This window comes from Rhinopithecus roxellana, chromosome 17 (assembly GCF_007565055.1).
Source record: "Rhinopithecus roxellana isolate Shanxi Qingling chromosome 17, ASM756505v1, whole genome shotgun sequence".
Classification (NCBI taxonomy): Eukaryota; Metazoa; Chordata; class Mammalia; order Primates; family Cercopithecidae; genus Rhinopithecus; species Rhinopithecus roxellana.
This window is the reverse complement of record NC_044565.1, coordinates 104,320,034-104,339,748: the sequence shown is the minus strand read 5'-3', so window position 1 is coordinate 104,339,748 and position 19,715 is coordinate 104,320,034. Positions and strand designations below refer to the sequence as shown.

At 42.5% G+C, this 19,715-nt stretch overlaps 1 protein-coding gene across 7 annotated transcripts in view; it reads right to left on the bottom strand.

The window, feature by feature from the left end:
- The window catches only part of THADA (THADA armadillo repeat containing), a 349,614-nt gene extending 346,327 nt beyond the window's left edge, over positions 1 to 3,287 (bottom strand). For 3 of the 7 annotated variants that reach the window (XM_030921218.1, XM_030921223.1, XM_030921221.1), the window contains exons 1-2: positions 3,168 to 3,287; positions 398 to 444 (exon numbers count right to left, since the gene is read on the bottom strand). The gene's annotated coding sequence lies outside the window, so the exon portion shown is untranslated. Of the gene's footprint in view, positions 1 to 397; positions 445 to 2,869; positions 3,110 to 3,154 lie in introns of those variants that run through there. The other 4 variants (XM_010382585.2, XM_030921222.1, XM_030921220.1 and 1 more) reach the window with 3 other exon arrangements.
- Between the last annotated feature and the right edge of the window lie 16,428 nt (positions 3,288 to 19,715).

The following is a 19,715-nucleotide window of genomic DNA, read 5'->3' as shown; positions in this document are numbered from 1 at the left end:
AATGTTTCTCAACCTCAGCACTATCAATTTTTGGCTGGGTTCATTCTTTGTGAACAGTATCATCCTATGCATTATGTTTCATGCATCCCCATCTCTACCCGTTAGATGCCAGTGGCACCCTCCTCCCTCCCAAGTTGTGACAAGCAAAATATGTCTCCAAACATTGCCAAGTGTCCCCTGGGGGGCAAAAGTGCCCCAGAATAAGAATCACTGTCTAAGAATTTCTGATGTCAAGAAGAAAAATGTTTTAAGCTCAAGTTTATTACTGACTAAAGTTATTTTACCTACTATGATTCAGTCTTTGTATTTTAAAATATAGCAAACTTTTCTTTTAGAGAACACACACACCAAAAAAACCTAGCATAGTTTTCCCAAAAATAAAGTACTTCAAACTAACCTCAGTGACTTGTTAGACTAACAGGAGGTACCACCATGTACTGATTTCTGCAAAAATGAAAAAAAAAAAGTTTTTTAAATACTATTCTCTTGAGTTTGCTTTTATTGATACTTAACAAATCAATGGGTTCATAATAGGCTAAACAACTCAACTCAAAGACTACACGACTACACACTAATAGTACCATGCCATCTGGAAAGAAGTTGGTAGCGAAATGTCATAGGGCTCTTTTCTTGATGCAGTTAGCATTTTTAGCAGTATTTATGATGAAAATATTAGAGGATATAATGTACTACATGTATAAAATAAACTAATCTGGAAGGACACGTTGAATGATGCAATCAGGAATAAAAACAGGTCAATAAACTGGAATAATGAGCAACACAAAATTTACCAAGATGAAATAGAAATAAATGTAAAGGGCTGCATTTAGTTTAGGGGAAAAAGAAATAGAGGCTGAGGAGGCAAAAAGTAGTTTGAAACAGCTCAACAGCACAAGATGACAGCCAAAAACCACAGAAGTCAGCCTATCAGAGCGCATGATTTTATCCAAACAGGTCAGGTGACATGTATAGAGCATTAGGTGCAGCGCTGGCGGCCATACTTTAAGGAGCCATAACAAACAATGTAGCTGATTTCTGAAGGACCTAGAGAGCACCACCTTCAGAGAACAGCTCAGTTAACCAAAGGTGTTTGGCCTGGAGAAAAGTCAACAGGACAAGAGCCTTAAAACAGCTACTAGACTGTTTTGGAGAAAAAGGGAGTAGATTTATTTGTCTACTATAAACTTACTGTCTTGCTATTAGTAAAAGTTAGTACAAGCTACAGGGAGACAGATTCCAGATCAATACAAAGGAAAAGCTCTATGGTCCCACTAAGGACTGGGCTACCTTTTAAACAAAGAATTTCCCAACACCAGGAATATTCGAAGAGAAGATGACTGAATATTTTGTCTTGGACTCCTGAAACAGCCCCCTAACTGGTCTCCTAACTTCTACACTTACCTCCAAAGAGCCCATTCTGTTTACAGTCATCAAAGCAATCTCTTTAAACAAAAAAAAACTCTCATCAAATTGAATTACTCTCTTCCTTAAAACTTTCCAAGGGTTTCTAAATACACTTAGAATAAAATTCAAACTTGAGGCTGGGCATGGGGGCTTGTGCCTGTAATCCCAGCACTTTGGGAGGCCAAGGAGGGTGGATCTCCTAAAGTCAGGAGTTCAAGACCAGCCTGGCCAACATGGTGAAACCCCGTCTGCACCAAAAAAAAAATACAAAAATTAGCCGGGTGTGGTGGTGGGCGCCTATAACCCCAGCTATTCCGGAGGCTGAGGCAGGAGAATCACTTGAACCCCTGAGGCAAAAGTTGCAGTGAGCCGAGATAGTGCCACTGCACTCCAGCCTGGCGACAAGAGCAAAACTCCATCTCAAAAAATAAATAAATACATAAATAAATAAATAAATAATAAAAACTTGAGATTTTGCCCTTCAAGGCCCTAAATAATCTGGCCCTGCCTTCCTCCACTCTTCATCTCAAACCAATCTCCTCTTCACCATCTCAAGAGCTTTGTACTTCCTGATGCTTTTATTCCCACCTAAGAGGCTTTACACTTCCCAGTATCTCTGCCCCTTAATGTTCTTGCAAGACTGACTCCTCACCATTCATGTTTCTGCTGCAATATTACCTTCTAAAAGCCTTCCATGACCACTCTATCTAAAATCTCACCAATCCAACACACGTAGACACCATTTCTGTTAATTTTCTTCATAGCAGTTACTAGTACCAGAAATTACCCTAACGTGTACATTTGTATATTGTCTGTCTCCCCTAGTAGCAAATTGAATGAAGGCAGCAACTCTAATCTGTTTTGTTCATGTTTCAGGCCTCAATTCCTAAACCAGTGCCTGGCACATAGTAGGTGTTTAACAAATACTTGACGAAAAAACAAATTAACAAACATTTGTCAGAGATGTTCTAGAAGAGATATATGTCTTTAAGGGCAGGAAGGTGGACTACCTGGTATCTAAAATCCATTCTACATCTAACTGACATTCTACATCTTAAGAACCTATGTTCTGTTTGGGAAGTAAGAAATCAATACAGTAATGGCAGGTGAGCAACCACTTAACCAAAAATGGACGCAGCTAGGAAAGTGTCGACAACAGAGTAATTTGTAAAGGGACAGTCAGATCTAGCGGAATTGAGGCACGCTTCCTAAGAAAGTAACCACTGTACAAAGCCAGAAGAGATTGGGGAACGTAACTAGGGAGACTATTCTCTGGTGAAAGGTAAGCAAGTTTGCAGGAGGATTTGCTCTTGCCATTCTGAGGGCTATACAAAAGCAGATTCGGTAATTATGCCTGCCTAAACGTGTGTCCTGAAGAACCGGGGTCCCCAAGGGGGTAAATCCCGTGTCTACCGCAAGGCCAGAAGGTGCCCAATAAATTACACTCCTCCTAAGTCCCACTTACTGCTTCCCTCTAGAACGCTGCTTCACTCTACACCTTCCTGGCTGACTCCCACAAACATTCTCTGGGCGATTTCTGAACCACGTGGAGTTGAGAAATGACACTGGCAGAAAGGGGTTAAAGTGCTGTCTCCATGGAGACCTTAGCGACCGGAAATCAGTTTCACAGCCGCCGAATCCTGGCGATACCAAAAATTGGGAATTGGTGTGGCTTGCCAGACGGCCCTAGCAAAACTGGCCGAGCCGAGCGCAAAGTCACGCGCTACCGCGGGTCTGGCAGGCAAGACACCTGGGAGCCAAACCTCGTGCCCGTCGGCGTCTGAGAAGAGTCGAAAGCCCCTGGTCAAGTCCCGGAAGCAGGTCTCCTTCTACGGCGTCTCCGAGACTCGCAACGCGGTCCGCGGTCGACTACCGGGTCAGGGCGAAGAGAGGGAGGGCGGGGTAACCTGGGAGAGTCATCGCGAGAATTGACCAAACGCAGCTCCTCCAATCAGGAGTTCGACGAGGTCGTGACGTCACCGGGGTGGGCGGTAGCTATCGGATCTGGTTAATCTGCCGCTTTACCGTCAGTGGCGCGCGTTCCTGGTGGTGGTGGGGCTGACCGGCCCTTTTGCGCGCAAGTCATTCTCTTCACATGCTTGGGCGCCTGGGAAGCGCTTTTGTCCCAGTCCAGACCTTCCACCTTTCTCCCACTCTGTTGGCCCAGTGCAGAGTCTAGGAGAAAACTACGTGGAGTTTAGAGCCTGCGAGATGGAGCAGGGGGGGTTGGGCGGCGACTGAACGGAAGCCATGAGAAGAATTCGGACTAAAATGAGAAGTGCTGTACCAACGTGTGCCAAAGCGCATTTATTCATTCAATGCGTCTACTGTCAGAGCGTCTCCAGGCGCTAGCCTTGAAAGTTATCCCCTACTGAGGATACATATATTACGCAGCACATACAAATTGTCAGATGGTTCAGTCCTTGAAAAATACAATAACTTGATGTCACTGGGAGCTGCGAAAGGGGCCAAGATCAGGAAATAGACCTGATACTATCATCAGGAGTATTAATTTGGAAAATAGAAACATTTCAATTCCCTAAACGTTAATGACAAGTTTTTAATAATTATTTTCCGAATTTTTTATTATCACCTTGCCTTGGTTTTCTTTGTAGCTTTACCGCATATGTATGTATCACTATCTTATTTTGTTCAATTTTGAACTTTTTGGAATTGTGTATGTATTCTGCAGCAATTTGCTTCTTTGAGCATTGCTTTTCGTATTCACCTACATAAAAGCAGGCGGCTGTGGTGCTCTTCGCCCAGGCTGGAGTGCGGTAGTGCTATCTTGGCTCACTGCACCCTCCGCCTCCCAGGTTCAAGCGATTGTCCTGCCTCAGCCTCCTGAGTAGCTGGGATTACAGGTGCACGCCACCACACTCGGCTAATTTTTGTATTTTTTTAGTAGAGACAGGGATTCACCATGTTGCTCATGCTGGTCTTGAACTCCTGACCTCGTGATCCGCCCGCCTCAGCCTCCCAAGGTGCTGGGATTACAGGCGTGATCCACGGCGCCCGACCGGTAATTTTCCATTGTTTAATAGACTTCATTATGTATCCATCCTGCTGCCTCAACGTGGATTATTTCCAGTTTTTGCTCTAACATTGCTGCTGTGAACTATGTTGTGCATGTCAACTGGTGAGTGTGAGCAGACGGTAAATATGTTGTGCATATCAGCTGGTGAGTGTGTGCAGACGGTTCTCTACCATAATTTTTTGTCATATTTTTGACCCGGACTGATAGTAAGAAGTACATTATAGACTTTGAAACTGTGGACATATAAGTATTCACACATAAGTAAACATTTCTTGAAATGCTACTTTACAGGAGCTGTGAGATTTTATTTCCTTTTTTTGGTAAATTATGGTAAAATACACAACAAAATTTATCATTTTAACTATTTTTAAGTTTTATGCTTTTTAAAATATGCATATTGTTTCAGACCTACTAATCGTATAACTCAGTGGGTCCGAACCCTTTTTTTGTTCTGACCAAACCATTTTAAAGGGGCAGACACTGCAACTATTCACCCTACACAGTGAGAGGTGGGCTAGGAGGCAAACATAATAAACATACATTGAAAGGTGAAACTACTGTTAAAACTTAAGACAAATTAAACTTAACAGGGTTTAACTGAGCAAGGGGAAAAATGATTCTCAAATCGGGCAGCCTCCAGAATCATAGCAGATTCAGAGAGACTCAGACTCCAGGGATGCCTCGTGGCCAGAGCACGTTTATAGACAAAGAAAGGAAAGTAATGTACAAAAACAAGTGAGGTAAGGAAGCAGCTGGATGTATTATATACAGCTTGGCGTTTGCTTTACCTGAGCACAGTTTGAACAGTCAGCATTGTATGAATAGTTGAAGTATGGCTGCTGGGATTGGCTGAGACTCAGCTATTGTTACAGAAGTACACTCCTAAATTAGGCTTTCAGCCTTGTCTACCTACTAAGTTAAGTTATGGTTCATCCATAAGGACTCAAATATGGAAGTACAGAGGCTTTCTCAGGCCATATTTAGTTCAATTTAACACCGCCATGGAAAAAATAGGGGAATGGAAAGTGAGAGTATAGGGGAGATACGTTGCAACATTAAATGGGGTAGTCAGAGTAGGCCTAATTGAGTCAAGATTTGCAAGAGACATAGACACTTGGGGAAGGGGAAACCTTCCATACAGAGGGAACAGCCAGTACAAAGTTTCCAGGGCAGGGCTTGCCTGTTCGGAGAATAGCAAGGAGGTAAGAGTGGCCGGAGCCAAGCAAGGTTAGTAAGGAGTGGGACAAAGGGCTTTGGATTATGTAAGGCTTTCACGTTATTTTATGGATTCTTTCACTCATCAGTGAAATGAGGAGTGATTTTGAGCAAAAGAATAATAAGATTTAATGTACATTTCAAAATAATCACTGGAACTACTTTGTTAAGAAAAGACTGTAGGTCGGACGTGGTGGCTCACACCTGTAATCCCAACACTTTGGGAGGCTGAGGAGGGCGGATCACCTGAGCTCAGAAGTTCAAGACCACCCCGGGCAACATGGTGAAACCTTGTCTCTACAAAAATACAAAAAAATTAGCTGAGCATGCTGGTGTGTGCCTGTAGTCCCAGCTACTCGGGAGACTGAGGCTCGAGAATTGCTTGAGCTCCGGAGGCAGAGGTTGCAGTGAGCTAAGATTGTGCTACTGCACTCCAGCTTGAGCTGCAGAGTAAGGCTCCGTCTCAAAACAGAAAAAAATAAGAGACTGTAGAGCCTGCAGGAAGCCCAGTGAGGCTGTTGTGGTAAACTAGGCAGGCAGGTTGCTGGTGACACTGGCCAGGGTGGTGGCAGTGGAGAATGGGAGGTGGACAGATTTTGGATATAATCTGAAAGTAGAGCTAACAGGATTTTTTCTGAAGGATAGAATATGGGTATGAAGAAATGAAGAGTCAAAGATGAGTCCAAAGTTTCTGGCCTGAGCACCTGGAAGGATGAAGTTGCCAAAGTTTACTTGGAGCAGATTTGAATGGGTTTAAAAGAGACTGGGAAGAGAGGAATCGGCAAGATCAAACAGAGGCAACTCCTTCTAGTCCTTCTAATACACAAGGGGCAGATAAATGGAAGGTAACACCTGGAGGAAGTATACTGCCAAAAGCAATCTACAAATCCAATGCAATCTCCATTGAAATACCACCATTATTCCTCACAGAATTAGAAAAAACAATTCTAAAATTCATATGGCACCAAAAAAGAGCCCGCATAGCCAAAGCAAGACTAAGCAAAAGTAACAAATCTGGAGGCATCACACTACCTGATTTCAAACTATACTACAAGGCCACAGTCACCAAAACAGCATAGTACATAGGCACATAGACCAATGGAACAGAATAGAGAACCCAGAAATAAACCCAAATACATGTGACCAACTGCACTTCGACAAAGCAAACAAAAAGATAAAGTTGGGAAAGGACACCCTTTTCAACAAAAGATGCTGGGATAATTGGCTAGTCACATGTAGGAGAACGAAACTGAATCCTCATCTCTCGCCTTATACAAAAATCAAGTCAAGATGGATTAAGAATTTAAATCTAAGACCTGACACTCTAAAAACTCTAGAAGATAACTTTGGAAAAACCCTTCCTGACCTTGGCTTAGGCAAGGATTTCATGACCAAGAACCCCAAAACAAATACACTAAAAGCAAAGATAAATAGTTGGGACTTAATTAAACTAAAGAGCTTTTGCACGGTAAAGAACAGTCAGCAGAGTAAACAACCCACAGAGTGGGAGAATGTCTTCACCATCTATACATCTGACAAAGGACTAATATCTGGAATCTACAACAAACTGAAACAAATCAGTAAGAAAAAAACAAACACTTCCATCAAAAGTTGGGCTAAAGATATGAATAGATAATGCTCAAAAGAAGGGCCAGGCGCAGTGGCTCACACCTGTAATCCCAGCACTTTGGGGGCTGACGCGGGCAGTTCACCTGAAGTCAGGAGTTCGAGACCAGCCTGACCAACATGGAGAAACCCTGTCTCTACTAAAAAATACAAAATTAGCCAGGCATGGTGGCGCATGTCTGTAATCCCAGCTACTCGGGAGGCTGAGACAGGAGAATCACTTGAACCCGGGAGGTGGAGGTTGCAGTGAGCCGAGATCTCACCATTACACTCCAGCCTGGGCAACAAGAGCGAAACTCCGTCAAAAGAAATTAAAAAGTAAAAAAACAAATAATAAGAAGAAGATACACAAATGGCCAACAAACGTATGAAAGAATGCTCAACATCACTAATGATCAGGAAAATGCAAATCAAAACCACGATGCAATACCTCCTTACTCCTGCAAGAACAGCCATAATCAAAAAAATCAAAGAACAGTAGAGGTTGGCATGAATGTGGTGATCAGGGAACACTTCTACACTGCTGGTGGGAATGTAAACTGGTACAACCACTATGGAAAACAGTGTAGAGATTCCTTAAAAAACTGAAAGTAGAACTACCATTTGATCCAGCAATCCCACTACTGGGTATCTACCCAGAGGAAAGGTTATTATACGAAAAAGACACTTGCACACGCATGTTTATAGCAGCACAATTCACAGTTGCAAAATCTTGGAACCAATCCAAATGCCCATCAATCAACGAGTGAGTAAATAAACTGTGGTATATATACAATGGCATACTGCTCGGCCATAAAAAGGAATGAATTAACAGCATTTGCAGTGACCTGGATGAGTTTGGAGACTATTATTCTAAGTGAAGTAACTCAGGAATTGAAAATCAAACATCATGTGTTCTCACTGACCATTGGGAGCTAAGCTATGAGAACAGAAAGGCATAGGAATGATGCAATAGACTTTGGGGACTTGCGGGGAAGAGTGGGAGGGGAGCGAGGAATAAAAGATGACAAATATGGTGCAGTGTATGCTGCTCAGGTGATGGGTGCACCAAAATGTCACATCACACAGACCACCACTAAAGAACTTACTCATGCAACCAAATACCACCTGTACCCCAATAACTTATGGGAAAAAATAAAAAATAAAGTAAATCAATCAATAAATAAAATTCCTCCCGCCCACCACACACACACACACACACACACACACACACACACACACACACAGACACAAAGCCACCACCAACAACAACAAAAAAACCCCTATGTTCTCATAGAGAATCATCTGTTACTTTCCGGACAGACAAACCCCAATTATTTCCAGGTAGCAAAGATTTGGTTTTAAAGGTTGAAATAGCAACATCTTTGAAGAAGATATCCTCTTTTTTGCTAGACATCTGGTGGCATTACCAACTTGAGACCACTTTAAATTCTCTGCTTGAAGTTTTTCAGGACACAACAGCATTAATTTGAACTACAAACTTTCATAAAGTAACTATGTATTTTATTTGTGAAAATGTGTTCCAAGGAAATTTTTAAAGGATCCTTAGTATATAAAAGTGTAAATGAAAACACTTGACAAGGCCTGGTGTGGCGGCTCATGCCTGATAATCCCAACACTTTGGGAGGCCAAGGCAGGTGGATCACTTGAGGTCAGGTGTTTGAGGCCAGTCTGGCCAATATGGTAAAACCCTGTCTCTACTAAAAATACAAAAATTAGCTGGGCGTGGTGGTGGGTACCTGTCATCCCAACTATTCAGGAGGCTGAGGCAGGAGAATCGCTTGAACCCCAGGAGGTGGAGGTTGCAGTGAGCCAGATCACACCACTGCACTCCAGCCTGGGTGACAAAGGGAGATTCCATCTCAAAAAAAAAAAAAGAAAAAGAAGAAGGAAAAGGAAAAAAAAATACTTGACATACTAACAGTGGACTAGATAAAATCATAAAAAGTAATCCTTGTGTCGACATTTTCTTCAATGTAGTTTAGCATTGCAAATATGTACCTGTAAAAATAATATTTTCCACTCAATTAGAAAAGGGAACTAAAAATAATTATTTAGAGCTGGGCACAGTGACTTCTGACTGTAATCCCAGCTACTTGGGAGGCTGAGGCAAGAGGATTGTTTGAGCCCAGGAGTTCAAGGCTGCAGCATGCTATGATCACACCTAGCCACTGCACTCGAGTCTGGGCAACAGAGAGAGACCGTGTCTCTACAAAAAAACTATTACTATTTAATGATATGATTTTATATGTAATTATTAAGATTCTTTTACATTTGAATGGACATTTGAATAAGTAAAATTTGAACTTTTAAGGCCACAAAGAAAAGGCTTTAATTGCCTGCATAATTACTCCCTGTTCATGAAGGTCTGCAACAGCCAAAACTTCAGAAGCAGTGTGACTGACCAGTCAAAAGTAAGGTTCTCTCGCAAGTATTATTTTCTATACGGAAAAAAGTGATAGTGTCTCACAGTTTCATAGTCACTTTTACATCTCTCAAAATTATCACGTATGGTACTCTGCAAACAATGCATGGTGCCACATATAATTCAGCAAGCCCCCATTAAAAAGCCTTATTGAATTGTTTGGTTTTTTTTTTTTTAGATGGAGTTTCGTTCTTGTTGCCCAGGCTGGAGTGCAGTAGCGCAATCTCAGCTCACCGCAACCTCTGCCTCCCGGGTTCAAGTGATTCTCCTGCCTCAGCCTCCTGAGTAGCTGGGATTACAGGCATGTGCCACCACGCTCAGCTAATTTTGTATTTTTAGTAGAGACGGGGTTTCTGCATGTTGTTCACGCTGGTCTTGAACTCCCAACCTCAGGGGATACACCCACCTCAGCCTCCAAAAATGCTGGGATTACAGGCGTGAGCCACCGCGCCCGACCTGAATAGTTTTATATCTAAAATGAAGCCCAAAAGTATATACTAGACCTATGAATATGAACATTTTGTATTTAATATGTTTGGCCCCAAGTCAGTGAAAGAAAGCAAAGTACTGTACTATTACTTATGTATCTACTTATCTGTCTTAAAACAATATCTCTTAGTTTATGTGGGTTAGAAATTCTATTTGGCTGAATGTGTCTGACTAGGAGTCTCTCATGAGGTTTCAGTGAAGATGTTGGCCGGGGCTGTGGTCACCTGATGGCTTGGCTGAGGCTAGAGAATCAGCTCCCAAGATGATTGACTGACTTCTTGGTGCTGGTTGCTGACACAAGCCTCCAGCTTCTCTCTACATGGACCTTTTCCCAGCTGCTTGGGCCATCTTACAACATGGCTGCTGACCTTCCCAAAAATAAGCAAGAGAGTACAAGGCAGAAGATTCAGTGACTTTAATGGCCGAGCCACAAAGCAACACAGCATCATTTTGACAGTATCCTAACGGTTACAAAGGTCAGCTCTATTCAGTGAGGGAGGCTCTACACGAAGGTGTACCGTACCAGGAAGCCAGTATCACTGGAGGGCCATTTTAGAGGCTGCCAACCATAGTGTATTAGGCCATTCTTGCATTGCTATAAAGAAATACCTGAGGCCGGGCACAGTGGCTCATGCCTGTAATCCCAGCACTTTGGGAGGCTGAGGCAGGTGGATCACCTGAGATCAGGAGTTCGAGACCAGCCTGGAGAAGATGGTGAAACCCCATCTCTACTACAAATACAAAAATCAGCTGAGCATGGTGGCACGTGCCTATAGTCCCAGCTACTCAGGAGGCTGATGCAGGAGAATCACTTGAACCCAGGAGACAGAGGTTACAGTGAGCCAAAATTGCACCACTGGGCTCCAGACTAGGCGACAAGAGCAAGACTCCATCTAAAAAAAAAACAAAACAAAACAAGAGCCGGCTGTGGTGGCTCACGCCTATAATCCCAACACTTTGGGAGGCTGAAGCGGGCAGATCACGAGGTCAGGAGATCGAGACCATCCTGGCTGACATGGTGAAACCCCGTCTCTACTAAACATACAAAAAATTAGCTGGGTGTGGTGGCGGGCGCCTGTAGTCCCAGCTACTTGGGAGGCTGAGGCAGGAGAATGACGTGAACCTGGGAGGTGGAGCTTGCCGTGAGCCGAGATTGCGCCACTGTACTCCAACCTGGGTGACAGAGCAAGACTCCGTCTCAAAACAAACAAACAAACAAACAAACAAAAGAAATACCTGAGGCTGGACAATTTAGGAAAAAAAAAAAAAAGACTGGGCAATTTAGAAAAAAAAAAGTTTAATTGGCTCATAGTTCTGTAGGTTGTCCAGAAAGCATTGCACAGCATCTGCTTGTAGGGAGACCTCAGCAAGTTTACAATCATGACAGAAGGCAGAGGGAACAACCACATCGCATGGTGAAAGCAGAAGCAAGAGAGAGAGTGGAGTGGGGAGGTAGGTGCCCTACACTTTTGCAAAACCAGATCTTATGAGAATTGACTCACTTATCACCAAAGGGATGGGCTAAGCCATTCATGAGGGATATGCCCCCATGATCCAGACACCTCCTACCAGGCCCCACCTCCAACATAGGGGATTACATTTCAACATACGACTTGGTGGTGACACTGAACCAAACCATTTTACATAGTAACGATAACACCTTTGCAGATTTCCTTTGCTGCCTAAAATGCACTAGGGGATCATAACTAAGGAATGACTTACTTATGATTTAATTGAATATAATTTCCATAGAGTATCTTAAGGAAACAATAATTTTCATGTTTTCTTACAAAGTTATTTACCTTTAATGATATACATTTTCATGTAAGTCAGCACAGAATTTAAACATAAAACTAGATTAATTTTAAGAAACATTTTAGATGTTCTTCAAACTTTCTCTTCCTAAACAATCCCTTCCTGAGGGGCTGGGTGCTGTGGCTCACACTTGTAATCCCAACACTTTGGGAGGCCGAGGAGGGCAGATTACTTGAGGTCAGGAGTTAGAGACCAGCCTGGCCAACATGGTGAAACCCCATCTGTACTAAAAATACAAAAATTAGCCTGGTGTGGTGGCAGGAGCCTGTAATCCCAGCTACTCAGGAGGCTGAGGCAGGAGAATTGCTTGAACCCAGGAGGCAGAGGTTGCAGTGAGCTGAGATCGTGCCACCACACTCCAGCCTGGATGACAGAGCTAGACTCCAACTCAGAAAAAACAAACAAAACAAAAAACAAAAACACAACTCCTTCCCATATAAGAATACGTTGTGGCTGTTGTCTGTGTGACACCACTCTCTTCCTTCCCCATACACAAAGTTTCCACTTGAGTGGCCTCGGTGTTCCCTGAAAGCATTGTCCTTTCATCGACCATGCTCTCTGCTGGGAAGTCCTTCTTACTCCCACCTGAGAAACTTCCTCACACTTGAGGCTCCATCTCAAATTTTACCTCCTCAATGAAATCTGACAAGAAATTCCTATTCTCCATCGTACTTAGATTTCTGTCTCAGTGACAGCATTATCAGTTTGTTAGTCCATGGTAATTATTCTTATGCTTGTCGGTCTTCCTACTGATTTATAAACTTTTCCACATTGGGCACCATCTTTAGATTCCCAGTGCCCAGCACAGTGCCCGACATGAATAGCTCTGCAAATTGTTGAGTTAGGATAACCAGGCCAGCAAGTCCTCTGCAGTGGCAGTGTGCAGTGGTGCTTACTTTACCACTGTGTGGCAGCAAACTACAAAAGTATTTCCAGCTTTTAATAAGGAGTAGAGCTGAGAAGAGTATTCATAAACTATAGACAATGTTTCTTCTGGGAGTGGAATTACAGGGGACCCTCATTGTCCATGCTGTTTATTTCTGGATTGTTTTAATAATAGCATATTTTTAATGTGATATACAGCATTGATACAGAAAAGGACACAGAACAAATATTTACACAGAGATGCAAAAGTATGTTAGAATAATTTGCCAGCTCAGTTGAAATAATATACTGAATTTATTATGAAATACAACTATCAAATAGAAAATTACTTTGTTCATAACATTGCACAATACTGTTTTCAAATTTATCCGTGTTGTTGCTTGCACTTTTTATATCAAATAAACAAATATTTAAAGTTTAAAAGAAAATTTAGTAATAAGTAAAAATCATTGTAAAATAATATGACCTAAAAATATTAGAACAGAAAATTGTATATACATTGTATTTTCAGCTTTATAAAATAATGGGTACTATGAACAAGGTTTGGAAAAGAATGGGTTTGGAAAAGCAATTTGTCAGGCCAGTAAGATTGTAAGTGAGTTTTTCTTTCTTAAATTTTCTTTACTGTTCTAACATGGGCTTAATAAACCTTTAAGGCCTGTGTTTATAGGTTATAGAGTTACTAACTGGAACATGCCCAAATTACCACAAACCTGCCATTTTTTACCATTTGGATCATATTACTGTCATCTTAAAGAAAGCTGATGGTTGTGTTGGGCACAGATAGAAAACCGTATTGTTAAATTGAGTTTGGCCTCCCTACATATTTTAAGTTTGGCTTACTGTTTTCTCCATACTTCGTTGGTTGCAACCTAACTTGATGTTAAACAGACTGTAAACTGATCTCTTAAGTAGCAGAGTCTCAGCCAATCACAAGCAGCCAGCTGTTCAAACCAGGTTCAAATAAAGCAAATGCCCAGCTGTAACCAATCCAGTTGTTTCTGTACATCATTTTTCCAGGTCACTTTTTCTGTCCATAAATGTTATCCAACCATGCCAAAGCCCCGGGGTCACCCTGAACCTGCCTAATTTGAGAATCGTTTATTACTCAAACTCTGTTAAATTTAATTTGTCTAAAGTTTTTCTTTTAATCATATAAAAATTTAAAATGCAGTAGCACCATCTTTGTTTGATTAAAATGCTTTTGAAAAGAAAGGTTTTTTTCATTCTTGTTGCACAAAGCATTCTCGTATCCCCACATTATTCCCCCACTCAAAAATATCTGTCCATATGGCAATCCCAATTCTTAGCCCTCTCCATAGGAGACAGGACTAGTAGCTCACTACTGTGGTTTTTGGGGGACATCTAAAGAAGGAATCCCTGGGACAGGAAGAGATGGAAAAGTTTGATGTCCACTTTTGACAGTAGGGTTCTACCAGGGTTCTGCAAAGGGAAAAGACAGTGTATAAAACACAGTTCCAATCTTTTGAAAAAGGTAAATATTGTGTTGGGGTTTGTTGTTGTTGCTATTGTTGAGACAGGAAACTCACAATCTTACTCACCTGACAAACTACTTTTCCAAACCCAGTCACTCTGTCACTCAGGCTGGAGAGCAGTGGTTATGACCATGACTCACTGCAACCTCGACCTTACTGAGCTCAAGTGATCCTCTCACCTCAGCCTCCCAAGTAACTGGGACTACAAGCAGGCACCACCATACCCAGCTATATATATTTTTTTAATATGTAGAGATGGAGTTTCACCATCTTGCCCAGGCTGGTCTCAAACTCCTGAGCTCAGGTAATCTGCTGGCCTTGGCCTCCCAAAGGGCTGGGATTATAGAAGTGAGCCACCACCCTTGGGCACTGTGTAAAGTTTTTACTATCCATATTAACTAATATTATCCTGCGTGCACACATAAGGTTTCTGGAGCAGAGCAGATTACTGTTATTTACTTATAGCAAAAAACAACCCCATGAATCCCCCATACCCAAATTCTTATCCTTTAATGATACAATGAGAGGTGGTTGAACAAAACTCTACATGTAAGTAATATGTGTTATAAGTGAGGAACCTCCCCTCCCCAAATTTAATCTAGGTGTTGATGTAGACGGGAGAGGCAGCTGTACTTCTCCCTTCTTCCGAGAGTTTCTTTGGAAACACAATGGGAAGATTCCTGAGTTTTTGCTTTAACCCTTTGGAATATAAATAAATTTCTTCTGGGGAAAGGTAAGCCCAGTGTCACCACTTTACCACCCTGGGATGTCTCCACAATCCAGGTCTCATCCCCTGGTGTTAGTCCCTTTGTGTTGCTATAAAGGAGTACCCAGGGCTGGGCAATTTATAAAGAAGAGAGGTTTATCTGGGCTCACGGTTCTGCAGGCTGTATAAGCAGTGTTGTGCTGGCATCTGCTTCTGGTGAGGCCCCGGGAAACACAATCACGGTGGGAGGTGAAGGGGGAGCCAGCATGTCACATAGCAAGACAGGGATCAAGAGAGAGTGAGGTGGGAGGTGTCAGACTTTTGCATAAACTAACTGAGCAAGAACTCATGCATTACCATGCAGAGGGCAATAAGCCATTCATGATTAATCCGTCCCCATGACCCAAATACCTCCACCAGGCCTCACCTCCAACTTTGGGATTACGTTTTAACATGAGATTTGGAAGGGACAAAACATCCCAACCGTATCACTCACACCCCTCGAAAAGTAAACTCATACCTCCAGGTTCAGCAAGAGGTAAATCTCTCTCCAGAAGGTAATCTCCAGTGGAGATGTGTGTGTTATAAAGGTCTCCTGTCTATGTCTAGTAAATTTCTCTTGTGCATGTTTCAGGTTTCTCTCACTATCTGATCCATAAATGACTGTCCAGGTCCCTGGTAAAATTTGCTTAGAAAGTCCTAACTTGCAGAAACATAAAAGTATTTGCTGCCTGATTGGTTAAAACTATGCCCCCAAATTTGCATGTCCAAATTAGTGTGACCTTTCACACTTCTTTTAATTTTCTTGTAATTACTTTGAGTATATAAAACTCTTCTTTTTTTTTCCTTTTTTTTTCTGGCCAGGCTCGGTGGCTCATGTCTGTAATCCCAGCACTTTGGGAGGCTGAGGCGGGCAGATCACGAGGTTAGGAGTTCAAGACCAGCCTGACCAATATGGTGAAACCCTGTCTCTACTAAAAATACAAAGAAAATTAGCCAGGCATGGTGGCACATGCCTGTAATCCCAGCTACTTGGGAGGCTGAGGCAGGAGAATCGCTTGAACCCAGGAGGCGGAGGTTGCAGTGAGCCAAGATCACACCACTGCACTCTAGTCTGGGTGACAGAGTGAGACTCCATCTTAAAAACAAACGAACAAACAAACAAACAAACTCTTTCTTTGGCATTGTTTTGTGTATTTTGATGACATAAGAAAATCAGCCGTACTATTTATGACCTAGTCTTGCTTTTGTCTATTTGATGAATTGATCACCACCACGCCCTCTTAATCACACCTGCCAAGTCTTAAAATTACTGCTGATGGTTTCTAAAAATGAAATACAGTTCCAAAGAATAAAGATGTCTATGCCATTGAGGAAGCTGAAGAGAATGTTTAAAAAGCAACATCCAAAAGGATTTCCAAAAATATCAGAAACTATACTAATTTTTGAAGAAACAAATATATGGCCCCTAAGGTGATTTTTCTAAAGGGGACTAGTTTCAATTGAATGTGTGAACTCTGGGATGTTCTGGGTTTTTAAAAAATCATATATCTTTGTATAAGAAACAAGTAGATAAAGATATGTCTTAGTCCTGACCTGATGTCACTAGTACTAACACTCAATTTAGTTAGGTGCCCTATAAAATTCACCCTAGTTCTACTGTGCTTCCCACCTTGCCTACAAGACAATGGAGTATTTTTTTTCTAAAATCTGCATCGCAGCATTCCAGGAGCTGCTATCCTATCTTTCCTTTACCCCAAGGTCTGAGCCTCAAGAGAGCCTAGGAACCCAGGTAGGGCCCCTCCACCTACACAGACTTGATCCCACTTCCCATACTCGGAGCTCTCCTGGACTAGGGAGAACTTCAATCAGGCCCTTTCCTCCAACCCCGGTAATTTTCATTTATTCCTCACAAAAGACCTGTGAAGCACGCAGGGCTGGAATTCTCTGTCTTTTTTTTTTTTTTTAACTGATGAAGAAACATGTTCAAATGGAGAAAGTGACTGGTGTGCAGTGATTCTGATGCTCAGTCCTGGGCTCTTTCCATTATATTCCAAACCCTCCTTTTTATATGCAAATGAGCCAATTGTGGCAGTGACACTTTCCTGCAAAATGAAACAATGCCATAATTACAAGGGCTTGGGAATTAATGGCACTAAATGGGTAATTTGGGTTTAATGTTAAATCCTGGAATAGGCAACCCAGGGCCAGAAAGAGAGGCTTTCCAAGTGTCACCTCTGCCATCTGGTGGTCAAATGACAATATAACTGCAACAATTCAGTATGGATACTATCATCATATGAAAGTCATGCATGACCCCAGGGTCGGGTGAATTATTTGAGGCTGGGCTCTGACTTTTAGGGCCTGAGATGAGAAAATAAAACGTTGAATACACAAATAAAGGTCAGAAGTCTTCCACTAGATGCAGTCTGCCCAGGGTGAGGAACTGCATCGTTTACAATGGAAGAGCCCATTCATCCATTTATTCAACAAATATTTATTAAGCACTGTCTGAGGTTGGCTTCCTAGGAAATGGATTCTAGGTAGATATTTGCTTAAGGAGGGTTACTGGGGAGCATTCTTGAGGATCACCCTTGTAAGGGTTTGAGGGAAACAGAACTGGTCAGAAAGAGTTGAACTGGAATGAATTTGCAATAGTGGCCTCAGCCAATCTTACTGGGAGCTCTGGTGTTGGCTTGGCAAGGGGACTGAGCCTCTGTACTTCTTTATCCACCAGTTATTGGAATCGTTGTGAGCTGTAACAGAGCTGCACCTAGCGGGATGAGTGCCTTGGTCCTAAAAGGGGGGATCAGGGCAGTGCCCTACAGCCTCCACTAGAGAGACACCTACTATGTTCTGGTACTGTGCCAAGGTCAGGTGATACAATGTTGAACAAGATAATATCTCTGCCTTCAAAGGCACCCAGGGGTGCAGTGTTATAGAAAATAAATATGTGGGCAAATGAATAAAGGAATAAATAAATAAAAGGGGGTTTAAAAAACCCAGGAAATACAAAGCAATTGTCTTAGAGCTAGACAATCTATCTCATAAGAGTAAACAACAAAGAAAATCCTTGCCAGGAAATGTTGGCTCACATCCATAATCCCAACACTTTGAGAGGGCAAGGCAGGAGGATTGCTTGAGGCCAGGAGTTCAAGACCAGCCTGGACAACAAGGGAAGACCCTGTCTCTACAAAAAAAATTAGCTGGGCATGGTGGCATGCCCACAGTCCTAGATACTTGGGAGATGGAGGCTAGAGAATCACTTGGGCCCAGGAGTTCGAGGTTGCAGTAAGCTATGATTGCACCACTGCACTCTGGCCTGGGCGAGAGAGTTAGATCCTGTCTCTAAAACAAACAAACAAAATCTTGCCTTTTCTTTTTATGTTTGAGACAGGGTCTCCCTCTGTTGCCCAGACTTGTTTCAAACTCCTGGGCTCAAGCATTCCTCCCATCTCAGCCTCCCAAAGTCCTGGGATTACACAGTGCCTGGATCCTTTCCTTTTATTTTATTATCATTATTTTTTGAGACAGGGTCTCACTCTATCATCCAGGCTGGAGTGCAGTGGTGTGATCATGGCTCACTACAGCCTTGACCTCCCTAGGCTTAGGTGATCCTCCTACCTCAGCCTCCCAAGTAGCTGGGACTACAGGCACACCCCACCATGCCTGGCTAATTTTTGTATTCTTTATAGAGATGAGGTTTTGCCATTTTGCTCAGGCTGATCTCACACTCCTGGGCTCAAGCAATCTGCCCACCTCAGTCTTCCAAAGTGCTAGGATTACAGGCGTGAGCCACTGTGTCTGGCCTTTGTCTTTTATTAATGGCAATAAAGAAAGCTTAAAACATTTGGTATGAAAACTGAATTTACCCTCTGCTGATATAAAAACTGAAAAAGAAGAAAAAGTCATCTAGAAACAATTCTAGAGAAACACCTATGAAACTTAACCAAAGCAGTGGGAGATTACCTTGTCATTCATCCGCAATGGAATGTGGCACCCTTCAGTGCTGCCTAAGAATAGGTGATGGGGCTTTCCCTGTATCCTGGGGCCTACACCTGTTCTGAGCTATTGGGAAGGAGGGCTGCCCATAGGTAGGTGTCATTCCTGGGGAATATTCTGGCTGCTGATCTTGTATTGATCTCCCCAGATATAGCACCTTGGAAAAATCAGGAAAGACAGCTCCTTGGTACCTGCTTAGGTGGAGCTCAGAGAGATTTTGATGCTGATTCTGCCTGTGGCCACATGATGCACCCCAACCCAATTCCGTTGTCCCAGACGTTTCTTTCTCTACATCCTTTGTGTTTTTCTTCTTCCCACACCTGTAGAATCTTTATTTCCTCGCAGGGAAAAGGAAAAAGTACTTGGATCCTTGCCTGTTGTCCTTAGCCTGTTACTTAGAGCATGACAACGAACTCTATCCTAAGAGCTCGTTAGGCTTAAATATTTGAAACGTTCAAAACTATTTCTCCACCATGAGTTTCAGAAAAATCATTTGGGTACTTAAAAAACCTAAAATTGCCTTTCTTGTCTTCTGGTTTTGCTGTGGCAACCATTTTCCAAGGCAGAGGGAATAGAATTGCCCAGAGGTGTTGGGCAGGGCGGAGGTCTATAATA